Here is a 12,033-nt window from a genome sequence, read left to right on the forward strand (position 1 = left end):
CTGGGAGGAGCTGGAGCATAAGAGAGAAAAGGTAAGACATAAAGAGGAAGGCAGTTAATCAGGGAGGTTGATATTGGTCATTGCTCTAATGACAAAACTATGAATTAAAAGTGAAGTCAAGTGCATTTCATGGAGAAAAATGAAACTAATCACAAATAGGAGATTTAATTACTATACTGAGGGAGTATATTTAACACAATTTCTTCTTCTAATAAAAGACAAGTCATGGGAAAATATTCAGAAACTCCAACAACAAAAATTGTGTGGAAAAGGCATACTGTCAACATGAAGCCATTAAAATAATTGGAAGGATATTTTAAAAAGTAGATCCCATGATGGAGATACTCCTCCAGCTTCTGCCCAGCTTCCTCTCAAAGAAAGATCATCGTGAAAGTGCAAGCCCTGTCTGTTAAACTTTTATTTTTTAAATCAATCTATTCAAAGCACAGGAGATGCCCCTATCATTTTAAAGCAGGAAATAATGAGCCCAGCTCTGTTACAAAACAGTTCAGGAAACAGGAAAAAGGCAGGAGACAGAAGTGGCAGGCCCTGTAGGCACAGGCGGAAGGGGAAAGGTTTGGGGTTATAACGTCCTTGATCAGAGCACAGAAGGCAAGTCACACTGCCTGAACTTCTGAGAAATAACTGGATGCATAGGGTGACTGGCGCCACAAAAGTGACCATGGAAAGAGCTAAAAGGAGTGACCACTCTCCAGATGGACATGGAGGCCTCTGGGTGATAATGAACACAAACTAAATTGATAAATTTGTCAAAAATCATGATACCAAGATACAGCAATAAGAAGTCTTTCAGGAGTTAGAGGAAAATACAAAAAGAAAGGTCCGAATACTGTGGTGGCCTCAGGCAAGTAGAGGGGCTAGTGGGCAAAAGGAGGACACAGCAGGGATTTTTATTGTGAGCCCTTCTGAACAATCTTCTCCTTTATACGTGCAAGTCCTACTTCGATCATGATTTCTAATGCATTTCCTGTGGTTCTGCTATGCATAGGCCACACTGTGTTCCCTGCCACAGATGAGAATCACTGTCCAGGAAGTTTACACTTAACACATCTGTTCCTTCAGATGCCTCATAGTGGTAATTTCATGGCACAGAAGTGATACAGAGAACTGTATCTATGACCCAGTTTAGTGACTACCAATGGTAACCCGTGGTACTTGGAAACATCCATAGTGTTTTCTTTTCTGAGCTCTGAGTTTTTATTTTAGTGTTGCTTATACCTCTTTCTTCAGCATCACTTGATTTCTTCTTTATTACGTGTGGAACATTCTTTCTGTCTTCCCTGACAATGCTGAATTACCCTTTCTGCTACTAAATATTGAATCTAAAACTCCCCCAAAATATTATGCAAAACAAAATGGATATATACTAAGTAATCTACTAGGTAGTCTAGTTTTTGATTGATATGGCAATTCCAAAGAGAATCAAAAAATGTGTTAAAATGTATGCAGTTGGATGGTCCCCATTTAAAAATAGGGAATCTGGGTGAGTAAGACTCAAGTAATTACAGTGAACATTCTTAGGATTTTTGGTTAAATGTATGTAAGATCATTTGATTACTTCATTTCGCTTATATCTATTTTGAATAATTGTAACTTTAATGAAGAGGCAAATGATGTAGTTTTTGGATTTTTGAAGTCTACCACTTACAAAATAAATTTTATTTCACATTCACACTGCCCTGAAAACCATATTTCATGACTGCTTAGTGACCTGTTCTGGGTAACTCCTGTAAACTACCTGTATCATTCATTCATTCATTCATTCATTTATTTATTTATTTATTGTGGGCAGTACTAGGATTTAAACCCAGCTTGAGTCTCTAAGTTGCTGCATTAATTAGGGTTTGCTAGAGAAGCAGAGCCGTTAAGCAATGTATATGTAACTATGCAAGGAAATTTGTCAGGTGGCCTTTCAGGACCAGGAGGGTTCTCAGAGGCCATCTGTACACTGGAGAGCTGGGGGATTTAGGAACTGCTCAGCCAAGAGAGATGGAAGCTACAAAAGAAAAAGGTCAAGGACGCAGCTGCTGAATTGCCAGGCTGGGCAGGAATTTGACATCCTCTTACCTCAGCCTTCCGGAAGGCTGGGCTGACAGGCATGTGACACCATGTTTGTTACTAGCTCTATTCTTTAAGGTCACTGTGCATTTTGGAGTTCATACTGTAAAAAACAGAGCTGCAAAAATAAACAAAAACTTTTCTGCAACTGGTATGAATATCCAGAGTTTTGTTTGCTGAGGGCTTACCGTACATATCACCGAGCAAGATATTCATGGTCTGGTGGAACAAGCACATTAACGGTGGTACTATAGTTACAAAGAAGTGTGTCTGTATTTAAAGTACATGTAGAGAGTGGATCATGACATGTGAGCGAGCCTTTAGAAGTTAAATAGTAATTGCTAGCAGGAAGACATGGGTGGCACCTAGTGAGAGGTAAATGCTGGGTCAAGCAGCACTGTGGCTCCCGTGGCACCTGGGGAATTATTGAGTTTATGTCTTTTTTATTTTAAATAGAATAAAAACAACAGAATAACGGGAATGATATTGGGCTTCAAAAACAAGACAATAGGAAATCAATCATAGTTACTGTAGTGTACATTATCCTCTAAATAGGTACCCAGACAAGAAGATACAGGCATGCAAAGTTACTTCATTTGCCATCATCGCAGAAATTTCTGGTTGTGTGGCTTTTAACTTCCTCTATGTCTGTATCTCCTGGACTTGCTCTGGGAGAGACACAGGCTTGCAAAATTAATTAAACAATATAAGCACTAAGTTGTCTCCTTGCTTCAGCTGCCATCATTTTAGAGATTTCAGGAGTGCAACTTCTAGTTGATTTTGTGTCCACGTCTCCTGGACTTGTTCTGGGTGGGTTTGGGGTCTGAGATTAGATTGCTCCTTGCTTCTTTGTATTGACATTTTCCTGTGTTCCCCTGAATCAGCCAAGTGCTGAGGGCAAGGTGTTTCCTGCACTGGCTGCCTATCCCATGGTGCAGGGGATTGAGCTGGGCACCTGGGTTCCTCCAATCTGAGGTTCCTAGGATGTTGGAGCGGTGTGGGGTGGCTGCTCATCAGTGTTCCCCCATGGCAGCAGAATCCCCTCCTCCAGGCCCGGGGCAGCAGGCTTACCAGAGGACATGGCCTCCTCTCCAGCCTGTGACAGCTGGCTCTCTGAGGGGCATGACTTCTGCAGGTTTGTGGGGTAGGGGGAGATGGTTACCTTCTGATGAGCTGATTTGCATTTCTGAAGTTCTGAAATGGCCAACAGATCATATAACTTTAGGCTCCTGCTTGAAGTAACAGCTTCAGAAAACTGCAGGCCTTAATTCAGGGTCGTGAATTTCAGTCTTCTCCACCCCCCCCCACACACACACCTTCTTTTTGATAAGATGGGCTAAGGATTTATCAGTTTTACTTAACAGTTTGAAGAACCAACTCTTCATTGATTCTTTGTATTTTCCTAGTCTCACTGCATTAATTTCTGCTCTGATCTTTATAATTTTCTCCTTTGTACAAGCTTTGGACTTCACTTCTACTTTTTCTAGAAGTTTGAAGTTCAGCATTAGGTTGTTTATTTGAGCTCATTCTGTTTTCCTCATATGAGAATTCACCTAAATTTCCCTTTAGGCCTGTTTTCATCACATCCCATAAATTCTGGTGTGTTGGATTGTCATAATTTAATTGTAGATACTGTTTACTTCTCTAATTTTATCTGTGACCCACTGGTTGTTCATTAGGGTGCTGTTTAATTTCCATGTATTTATGGGGTTTTTATAATTTCTTTTTTCATTGATTTCCAATTTCACTGCACAGTGGTCAGATAATGTGCCTGGGATAATCTCAATTCTTTTGCATTTACTTAAGCATGTTCTGTGCACCATTATGTCATCCATCTTGAAGAATGTCTTAGTTACCACTGAGAACAATAAGTATTCTCCTTTGTGGGGTGGAACATCTACGAAGTCCACTGGTTCACAGCTTTGGCTCAGTTCTGATCTTTCTTTGTTGATTTTGTCTAGTTGGTCTATTTGTGACAGAGATTATGTAGGTTCCCTCATTAGAGTTATGTTATTGCTTATTTGATTTTTCATATCTGTTAATATTAGATTTATATAGTTGAGTACTTCTCTATTTGGTGCACATATATTTATAATTGTTAACTCCTCGTCTTGGAATTTTCCCTTAACAAGTATATAATGACCTTCTTTGTCCCTTTTGATCATCTTTACTTTAAGTTCACTTTGTCTACAAATAGAATAGCTATCCATATTCCAGAGTGCTGTCACATAGAGTAATGTTTTCTATCCTTTGACTTTTAGTCTGTGCATTTCTTTTTCAGTTAAATGTGTTTCTTGTGTGCAGCATGTTGTTGGATCTCTTTTCTTGTTCCATTCTGCCAGTCTGTGTCTTTCATACACTTGTACTGATGATTACAACTGACATATATTGACTTATTCTCATCATTTGATTTTCCTCTTACAGATTCCTTGTCTTTGCCTTCTGTTTAATTGCTTGTCTTAACTGGTGGACTCTATTGACACTTTTTTAAATTATTGTCCTCTTTATCTCTTTCTAAAATATCCTTCAGATAATTATAGAGAGATGATTTGGTGGTCATGAATTTCTTTAGGTATTCTTCACAATGGAAATTATCTTATTTCTTCACTGATTTTGAATAATAGTTTTGCAGAGCACACAAACTCTCCTTGACTTAAAGGTTTCTGTTGAAAAGTCTGCTGTGATTCTATGGGTTTTCCTTTATAGGTGACTTGTTTCTTTGTTCTAATAGCTTTTAATATTCTGTTCTTTGCTGAATTTCTGAAATCTTGATTACTATATGCCTCTCTGTAGATTTTTTTTTTTTTTTTTTTTTTTTTTTTTTGGTCTTGAGTATTTGGACAAGTCTTTTTTCTGTTCTTGAAAAATTTTCTGCTATTCTGTGAACAGGTGTTTTATGTCATTTGGCTCCTGCTTTTTCATTAATTCTGATCAGTATTATATTGTTGTTCTTTGCATCATCTAGCTGTTGTTGGATTGTTTTTTCATGGTTCCTTGCTGTTTTTAAGAGATCTTTCTTTTCATGATCACTAACTATCATCCTGTCTTCTAGGTCTGATATTTCCTCCTCACTTTCTTTCATTCTGTTTTGCATACTTTCAAACAAATTTTTAATTTCCTAGACATCTGTTTGAATCTGCTTCATGAATTTCATTTCTTTCCAACATTATTCTTTGCTCTTCTATCTTTTTAATCTATGTCTACTTTAAGTTTTTAAAGCAAGTCCTTCATTACTGTAACCATCTCATTTTTTTTGTCTTTGGAATGATTTCTGTTTTGATTTTTTCTGTAGCCTCATGTCTATGTTTTATTTCTGCTGCTGTCTTTCCAGAAAATTAAGGTAGATGGCTGCTGATTTCCTGTATTTCATTGTCCCGTGGATTTTTCCTTGATGAGCTAGAATGGCACTGCATTTTGCTTCTACATCTTGTCATTTTCTACTTTTTAAAGTATCTATTTGTTTTCTGTGTTGTTGTTGTCATTGTTTGTATTTTTCCTATGTTAGGTAGTTCTCACTGGTACCAAGGCTCCTCTAGGAAATGACTAATCCTTCAAGATATCTTCTTGATGTAGATGGCTGTTAGTCTTTGTGTTGTCCCAAGATCCTGTCTTCCCACTTTATTAGGAATGAGAACTTGTCTGTTTGGCTCAGTACCCAGTCTTTTGGTACTGGACTATAGGGATGATTATGACCTCAGATTACCACAGTGCTGTCGTATAAGGGTGAACAGCTGATTGCAACAAGTGTGACATCTTGGCTAAAGTAGTAGAATTAGCAATTACAGTATCATCAAGTGCAGCCTGGAGATTGATAATCTATGCTCATTTGGTATCTCGAACCCTAGGAGCAAGAACTGTAGTTGTGACACAAATCAGGAACTTGTCTGCATGAGTTTCCCCTTTGGGGAAAGGAATGTGAGGTGAAACAGAGCCATAAGAGAAGAGAAATGTAGTAGAACCGAAGTTGAAGGACAAACGATGACCACCCCAACTTTGGGACTCTGGAGAAGCGGACAAGGGAGAAAGGACAAAGGAGAAAGCAAAAGAATGTTGGGGTGAACCAGAAAGACTAGAAACAATGTTCATTCACATGTAAAAATCAGAAAATCAAGAAAGAATGGAGGAAAGACAGGACAGAGGAAACAAATCAAAACAAAACGATGAAAGCCAAACCATAAACAACACTCCCCCACCCCCATTCCCAAAAAGGAAGTAAAAACAGATACTCCTCTGGTGCCTTCAGTTGGGTGTTAGTTCCCCAGTTAGAGCCGGAATCTATACTGAGCACTCCACCACGACTGCAGTAGGATTACTGTTCGGTGTGGGGCTTATCTTGGTCAGATCACTGATTCCTCCCACACACGTTACTCATGGGGCGGGGGAGCACCCTTGTCTGCCACCCACCAAGGCCAATAGCCTAATTTTGTGGCGGGTCGCAGAGCATGAGGCTGCTTCTTTTGTTGCTAGGGCCAAGATGGGCTTTTGGCAGCCGGTTGGAGTCTGGGTGGTCCCAGCTCCTACTTCTCAGCGGAGTTCCTTTTAGTCTTCTGATTGCCAGCTGTCCACTGTGACTGGATGGCCCTCCCCTCCTTCCACTCCTGGACATTGGCAGGGAACACCCGTGGGGCAGTTCTGCTGCTGGAGTTTGCGCCCTGTGTGATTTGAAATAAAATGCCAGTTCTCCTCACCCGCTGCTGCCCTCTGTGCTGCTGGGTGCCAAGCTCCACTCAGACTCATCCACAACCACTGGCTCTGTGGGGTGGGGAGCTTGGGAAGCAGAGTCTCATGTTCTCCCGGTTGCCTCTGTACAAGACTGTCCTGGTCCAGAGCAGGTCTCATCAGTCAACCAGTGAGGATAAAAGTTGCTTTCACTGCCTCCCCACCCACCAGATCTCTACACAATCTGCACCATGTGGTCTCATGTCTGCAGCAGCGAGCTGTTTCTTCTGTGGCAGTGAATCCTATTTTCTTCCTCTCTGCTGTCAGTTCCCTTGTGGTTCCCAGGTCCCCTGCAGTCCCTTTGGATTCTCTCCAGGCTGTCTTCTTCCAGACACTGAGTACTTCATTCTGGAGAAGCTGTGTAGCTGCCACTCAGCATTCTGCCATTTTCACCAACCCTCTCACTAGTGAATTAATAATTCAGCTCTTCACAGGAAGTACTTTAAACTTCAACTTTAAATTCAAGCTAGGGACCATCTCATCTGCTACCCTATGCTCTCCTTCCACAGATGACTTTACTTCCAATTTCACATCAAAAATAAAATGGATTAGTCTGATATTGACCACATCATTATCAAAAATTCCCTGTTCTCACTAGTTTTGGATCTGATCTCCCCACTCCCAACCTCTTACGCTGCACAGTCAGGAGCCAGGACATCCATGACCAGGCAGATCAACAGGCAGGTCCAGAAGTAACTGAGGAGTGTAGCACAGTGAGAAAGAATGTAGGTTGTATTAGGCACGTTCCCATCACTGAGACAAAATACCCGACAGCTGCAACTAAAAAGAAGAGAGGTTTATTTTGGCTCAGTCTCCCTGGGTTGGCTACCTCAAGGCAGAAACAGTACAGCTGAAAGGTCCTGAAAGAAGAAAGTAACTCAATCCAAGGTGGCCAGAAATGAAAGAGGCAAAAACAGTAGGAGCCTGAGACAAGACCAAACCTTCCACATCACACCCTTAGAAACCCACCTCCAACCAGGTCCCACCTTCAAACACCACATGCAGCTATAAAATCATCAGTAGATCAATCTATGGGTGAGTGTAACATCCACTTGATCCACCCACCTTCCAAAGATTTTAGCAGGACATTTTAGGTGTAAGCCATCACAGAGGCAGAAAATGAATGATGGTGACCCCTATTGTGGACCCATAGGCATGGTGGCCATGCTTGAGAGACCGTGATAGTGAGCAGCCAGTTACCATCAAGAGACTCCCAAGGCCACTTGAACCTTGCAGAAAGAGACAGCTCAGAAGAGTAGTGAGGTGGGGCCATTGACGGGAGTTCTGTGGCCCAGATCTCAGCACAGGAGGTTGGACACAGACGAGAGAAGACATGCTATCTATGTACCTTTGAACACACTTTTACACTTAGGTGAGTGCAAGACTGGGTTTCCTTTAAGCTTTGAAATGTGATGATTTTGTTGAAGAACATATCAGATGTATTTTCAGCTAGACCTGCACTGAAAATTTTGAAGATCATATAGAAATTTCAAAAAAACCAAATCAGTGGCTTCCTTAAGTCTTCTTTTGCAGTCATGTTTGTAATATTCAGTTATTCTGTAAATGGGTGTGGAAATCTCACATAAAACTTGAATAATTTTTATATAAAGCAGTCCCCAAAATAATGAAAAGTTCTTTGCTGGAAATTCACTTTACTGCAAAAAGGTCCTTCAACATGTAATCTTTAAAGTGTGACTTTTCAATCAGTATATCGAGTTCAGAGTTACACATGTTAACTTTCGGACACACACTTAGAAATGTCCATTTTATTCCATTTTTTAAATGGTTAGGTAGTTCTTTTATTAAGAATGGATAGTTATGCTATATTTTTACAGCTGACTGAAGTGACTTGGAAAAGAAATAGTAATGTGCACAGAATTGATGAAGGATTTTGAATGTCTGATACATGATGCTCATTGAAGCTGAGTAAGCCTTAACTCAGGCCTGCACCTGTTGCTGGGATAGCATCAAGTTTCAACAGAAGTCAGAATATGAATAAACAAAATGGAGAAAAGCTGTCTCCTAAGAAGAAAATAAAATAAAAATTAAACCTGTGGATTATCATGCCTGTGTATCTTATATTCAAGGTTTAGTCCTTAAATATAAATTTCAAATATTTTAGTCACTTTTAATTCATCCCAATAACAAAGCTACTTAAAAATAATTCAAAATAAAAGACTAAGATTATTTAAAAATTTGATTTTACTATCTTTATATGTTAAAAATTGAATACTTTAAAATACAGTCAATTTAAGATTACATGGTTGGGCCAGGGGTTCAGCTGAGCAGCCCAAGTGCCTGCCTGGCAAGCGTGAGGTGATGTGTTCAATCCTGGTACCAATAATAATAATAATAATAATAATAATAAGATCACATGATTATGTTCACATACTTTGTTAAACATAAATATTAATTTATCAGAAGAGAACTGCTATAATTTTAACATAGAGTTTATCTTCTGTTTGTTATCATGATCATTCTTTAAGTTTTTTTCTTCAGATATTGAAGTTTTTCACTTTAAAAGAGGTTTAAGGAAAGTGAAGTTTTAGAGTAACTTACATAATTTGTGTGTGTGTGTGTGTGTGTGTGTGTGTGTGTGTGTGTGTGGTGCGGCGGATCAAACCCAGAGCCTGCGCATGCGCGGCAAGAACACTGAGCCACATCTGCAGCCCTAGAGTAACACATATAATAATTTGCAGTGTCTTTGGGTGAGAATAGTGTACGTATAATACTATAAAGTTGTGAGGTCTAAATCTTGCATGTTAATTCAACGTGATTTTTCATAAGACTATCAAAATGCGGTTCTACCAGAAACTAGTGTCAGCAGTTTTTTACTATTCATTTAAGGTAAAATTTGTTTTAGAAAGCTATATTTGTAGAAGACCATCATGATTCAGGGTTTGAAGACTGGAATGTGGGTTTTGTAAGAATGCTTGGCTTTTTGTTTTGTTTTGTTTTGGCCTGGTTTGGGCATGTTGAGAGCTGCTGCTGGAGCTGGTTTCCTAACAATTTTAAGTGTGCTCTGAGCTGTTTATGTCATGGAGTAAAATTAGACGCACGCGTTGCTAACAGAGGGGAGGAAACCCGAGCGCAGGCCAGGCTCATGGGCCCCTTCCCCGGGCAGGGTCGGGAGGCTTAGGTCCTTCTCTTCCACTCTGGGAGTCGTGAACAAGTTTGAAGCTTTTTCTGAAGCTTTTTGAAGCTCAGCCAGCAGTGGTTAATTCACCAGCATTTTTCAAACTTTCTAAGGTAAGTGATCAGTTTTAAATTTTAAAATACATAAATTATATAAAAATTTAAAATTATAAGACATTTTAAATTTTATATAATTAAATGTATACTTCAAAAAATCAAATAGTCATAAAATTTCCTGATATTTTTCTTCACAGGTGGCATAATAGTTCTAGTTTTTAAATTTAAAATGATGCTGAAAAAATAATCTCAAACATTTTAATTTTTACCAAACTCAGTTCTTCCTTAGGCTATTCTACTAATATACTCTTTATTTTTGGTATGATCATCTACTTCTAATACTTCATTTTTAGAATGCAGTGAGAGCATTACAATATTATACAGCCTTTAACTGTGCACTATAATTAAGCCTAGACAAAGTATAACCTTTAAGATTAGCTTCTTCTAATTCTGTTCTTAAACTTTTTGTAATAGAATTATACTGGCCTTAGATTTTATGGATGGTTTTATTAGTGAAATTAAGAAATAGACTAATGTAAATGAAAACAGACTAAAACTAATGAAAAAGGCAAGTAGTTTATGCATTGGGGATGAGCAGAGTAGCAACCAGACTCCTCCGCTATTCTTAACCTAGAAGGACTAAAAAGGATGCACGTTTCCTCCCACCATCTGGGATAAAATTAAGCGGAGCTCAAAATCATACCAAAAGGTAAACATAAACAGGGTAAAGCATAGATGTGATAATACTTTTGCTTAGTAAAACACTGTGGTGTCCTCCTTTGTATTTCCAAAGTTAGTAGGTGGCAAGTGGAAAACGAGTATTTTTTAAAAGAAAACAAACCAGATAACAAAGGAAGGATAACAAAGTATAATAAAGGATAACAAAGGACAACCAAGGATAACAAAGGTTGTAGAATTCATACCCTCAGTATATTGGCCCTTACTATAGATAACAAAGGAAAATATACCAACTGGCTGAAAAACTGGCCAGCACCATGAAGGGACGGGCGAGTGCATAGCGAGCCACAAAACAGTCTGCATTTTCTTCTTGCTGCTTTTCTTGGAAATATTTTTATAGCCAGATACAAAGAGGCATGCGTCCAGAACTTCACAACTAACTGGTTCATGTGGAGGTTATTTTTATAAGCTCTAGAATTTATTTGAGATTTTCTTTCAAAAACAAAATAAAAAATAGTATTTCAGTGTTGTGAGATTTTCATTTCCCAAGACTAAGAAATCCAAATTTCCAAAGGATGACAGCTGAGCTTGCAGTTCAAATATGGAAAATAAAATTGCCCGTGTTGTCTTACAGAAATACACTTTCTAAGTCATTTGATGACTTAGAATGTTAAAATATTATTATATAGATATTAAAAGTAGGCCCCACTTGTAAATTATGAGTGGTGCCCACTTTGTTCAGAGCTGCCTATTTCAGAGGCTGCGATTGGATTCTCCCTTCTCCCTGGCCTGTCCCCTCCTGTGCGTTCCCTGCTCCTGGCCACACCCACCATTGCTAGGACTTCCCACAGGGAAGGAACAGCCCCTCAAAACCTGAGGGTGACTCTTTCTTGTCCCCTTGGGACCTGCCTGGCCCTCACCACATGTTTGTTTCTTTCTGTCCTTCGCTCCTGGTCTGGTCGGCATCTGTCTGTCTAGCCATCTTCTGCAGCACCAAATGGTCCTATCCTGTACTGTGAAGGTTGTAGAATTCATACCCTCCAGTATATTGGCCCTTACTGATTTTGTCTTTGTGTCTAGTTTTCTTGTTATTCTGTAGAGAGTTGTGTGAGAAAATTGACACCAGTGATTTAGTAATTTGTGGCTTTGCAGAAGTCCCAAAGTTTCTTTTAGAGTCCTTCAAAATGCCAATCTGCTGACCTTCAGGATGCCTGGTGTGTGAATGTCACCAAGGAGATGCAAGGCTGGGCACCTAGGAGGCTGTCTCTGCCCAGAGCAGAAGGGAACACAGGCACATTTACAGCAGAAGAGCCGTGCAGTCCCACTTACTCTTTGGATGGGTCGCACTGGTCCCCATGGATTAGA

General features: G+C 39.4%; 1 protein-coding gene across 6 annotated transcripts in view; it reads left to right on the forward strand.

Moving 5' to 3' along the window:
• Window positions 1–12,033, forward strand: part of Sgcg (sarcoglycan gamma) — a 124,302-nt gene that overhangs the window by 15,586 nt on the left and 96,683 nt on the right. For 2 of the 6 annotated variants that reach the window (XM_013140957.2, XM_013140958.2), the window contains exon 1: window positions 9,725–10,047. The exons of 2 other annotated variants lie outside the window; for them this stretch is intronic. The gene's annotated coding sequence lies outside the window, so the exon portion shown is untranslated. Of the gene's footprint in view, window positions 1–9,722; window positions 10,048–12,033 lie in introns of those variants that run through there. 2 more of the 6 variants (XM_013140961.3, XM_013140960.2) reach the window with 2 other exon arrangements.

Source organism: Cavia porcellus, unplaced genomic scaffold, assembly GCF_034190915.1.
Source record: "Cavia porcellus strain 051 isolate PalLab524CR breed Dunkin Hartley unplaced genomic scaffold, mCavPor4.1 scaffold_21, whole genome shotgun sequence".
Classification (NCBI taxonomy): domain Eukaryota; kingdom Metazoa; phylum Chordata; class Mammalia; order Rodentia; family Caviidae; genus Cavia; species Cavia porcellus.